The sequence below is a fragment of the Pteropus vampyrus genome, unplaced genomic scaffold, assembly GCF_000151845.1.
Source record: "Pteropus vampyrus isolate Shadow unplaced genomic scaffold, Pvam_2.0 Scaffold14, whole genome shotgun sequence".
Taxonomy (NCBI): domain Eukaryota; kingdom Metazoa; phylum Chordata; class Mammalia; order Chiroptera; family Pteropodidae; genus Pteropus; species Pteropus vampyrus.
The window spans coordinates 4,276,172-4,279,127 of record NW_011888795.1 but is presented as its reverse complement, the minus strand read 5'-3'; positions in this window follow the sequence as shown (position 1 = coordinate 4,279,127).

The window sequence follows — 2,956 nt, the reverse complement described above, 5'->3', positions numbered from 1 at the left end:
ATTCAGCCTTTCACCTTTTAGGTATGATGACAGCCAGAAATTTTGATAAATGCTTTTTGTCAAATTGAGATAATTCTGCTCTGTTACTAACGTGCTTAGAGTTTTTATTATGATTTAATGTTGGATTTTGTAAAAGGCCTTTTCTGTGTCAAATGATATAGTCATTTATTTTTTCTTTTTTAACTTGTCGATGTAATGGATTAAATTGATTAATTTTCAAATGTCGAACCAGTCTTCCATACCTGGAATAGATTCCACTTGGTTATGATGTATAATTCTTTTTATACATTGCTGGATTCAATTTTCTAACATTTTGTTGACAACTTTCATATCTAAGTTTATGAGCAGTATTTGTCTGTAGATTTCTTTTTTCTTCTCTCTTTTTTTTTTTTTATTTTGTACGGTCCTCATTTGGCTTTGATATCATGTTAATGCTAGCCTTATAGAATGTGTTGAAAACATTCTCTCTTCTTTTATAATCTAGAGGAGATTGTATAAAATTAATACTAACTCTTTAAGTGTTTGGTAGAATTCTTCAGTGAAACATTTGGGTTTGGTTTCTTTTTGGAGAGGTTTTAAATTACAAATTCGATTTTCTTAAAGGTGATAGGACTATTTAGGTTGACTTGTATTTATTCAACTTTATTAGTTTGTGGTTTTTAAGGCATTTGTCCAGTTCTTCTAAATTGAATTTATGAGTGCAAAATTATTTGTAGCATTCTCTTATTATCTTTTTAGTAGCTACTGGTTCTGTAGTGATGTCTTATTTCATCCTTAATATTGGTAATTTATGTCTTTGCTAATTTTCTTCTTTGTCAGTCTTATAGTAGAGCTCGATCGATTTTATTGTTTTTTGTTTTTTGTTTTTTTCCCAAAGACTCAGCTTTTGGTTTCATTGATTTTCTCTTTTGTTTTCCTGTTTTCAATTGCATTGATTTATATTTGTATCTTTATTATTTTCTTCCTTCTTCTGCTTTGGGTATATTTTGCTATTCCCTTTCTAATTTTTTGAGGTAGGAACTTAGATTATTGATTTGAGCCTTTAACTGCATCTCATATATTTTGATATGTGTATTTTTATTTTTCTTTAGTTCTACACATTTTTAAAATTTCTTTTGTGACTTCTCCCTTGTCCCATGAAATATTTAGGCTATTTCCAAGTATAGAGATTCTCCGTTGTCCTTCCGTAATTGATTTTTTGTTTGATCCCATTATGTTCAGAGAACATACTCTAAAAATTACAAATATTTTAAATTTGTTGAATTTTGTTTTATGGCCCAGGATATGGTCTGTCTTGGTAAATATTCAATGGCGTTTGGGAAAAAAAATGTGTATGCTGCTATTATCAAGTCAACACATATTCTAGGGTAACTACTAAGTTTAAATGGTATGAGGTAAATGTATGCATAAGGCCAGGTCTCTATCCTTGAGTTACTAATAAGTGTGTCTATATATATCACATCACATCAGCTCCAAGCTGATGGAGAAAGGAAGCTTTCTGTGGTGAGACGCCTAGTTGGAAGGATGCATGAGGGGCCGGCGTGAGAATGAAATGGCAGGTACCAACTTTATTGCAGAGAGTGCACTTCTATTGCAGAGAATGCGCTTCTGCTTCTACTCCCCAGGGGACTGCATGGGCTCCACACATATCAGAGTACAATAGTGGTATTCAGCCACACATGTGTGATACAAGAAACTGAATTATGTTTACATATATTAGGCACAAGCACCCTACTACACTAATGTAGCATTCTAAATCCAGGGTCCTATTCCTTGCCATGAGCCTGGAGCACAGCCAGACGTGGGACCAGCCAGGCCTGGGACCCACAATATATATATATGATGGTAATAGTCAGAGATTTTTAATTGATTGAGCTGAGAAGGTTTTTATATAAAGAGTGGTATTTTGGGAAAGAGTTTCACTACATACTCTTTTAGGATATGGGTGCCAACTAATCATACGTTAAACAGGACCACACCAAAACACTGGACATTGATATAAAAGGAAGATTTCAAATCTCATGCCACTAGTGCTTTACATGTTTGTCTTCCTGGGGAAGCACTCCACTAAGGCTATTAAAAGTCACTGATTTACAAGATGTTAATGTAAAATTCGACTTTGAGGAATTTAGAAATTCAGGTCTGTGAATGTTTCACAATAGTATGTTGATTTCCATTTGAAACAAAAGGGAAAGACCTGTTACAAACTATACCAACTATAATATGCCAAAACAGGTAAATCTAAAAATGCAAGCCTTTGGCAAAATATTTTCTTCTGATAAATAAGAAAGTACCCCTAGAAGTTAAAACATGTACTGAGATATTAACCATTTGACTTTTTCTACTACTACAAATGAACTGAAATATGAGGAATCTAGAATTATTCATAGCAGGTGGGGCATTGAAAAAGATAAGCTAAAATAATTTGTACACATTTTACATACCCATTATTTATATTTTACAGATGAAAAATGGAATGCTAAAAGATATATATATATATATATATATCTTGATTAGCATCATACACAGTGGGTTAGAGGTAAATTTTTTTTTTTAATTTTAATTCAGATTCTTAGTCTCTATAGTTCATGCTCTTTCTTGTAAAATATAAACCACAGTTCTCTGCTTGTAATGAAAATCTTCACGAAATTACGAGAAAGCATGTTAAGATTCCCAAAGAGGATATTAATTTTATATTCCCTGATAATGCTCATATCTCAGTATCTTGGTTTTTTTCAAAGCTCATAAGTCATTCTTTCTCAGTCTCATTAGCTGATGCTTCTTCTTTAACATTTTGGGTTAAGCAACCCAAGGTTCAGTCCTAGATCTTCTCTATCTCCACTCACTCTCATAATGATATCATATAGTCTCATGGATGAGTACCATCTTTATGATGATGATTATGAAATTTGTTTACCAAGTTCAGACTTATTGTATCCAACTGTGTCTGCAACAT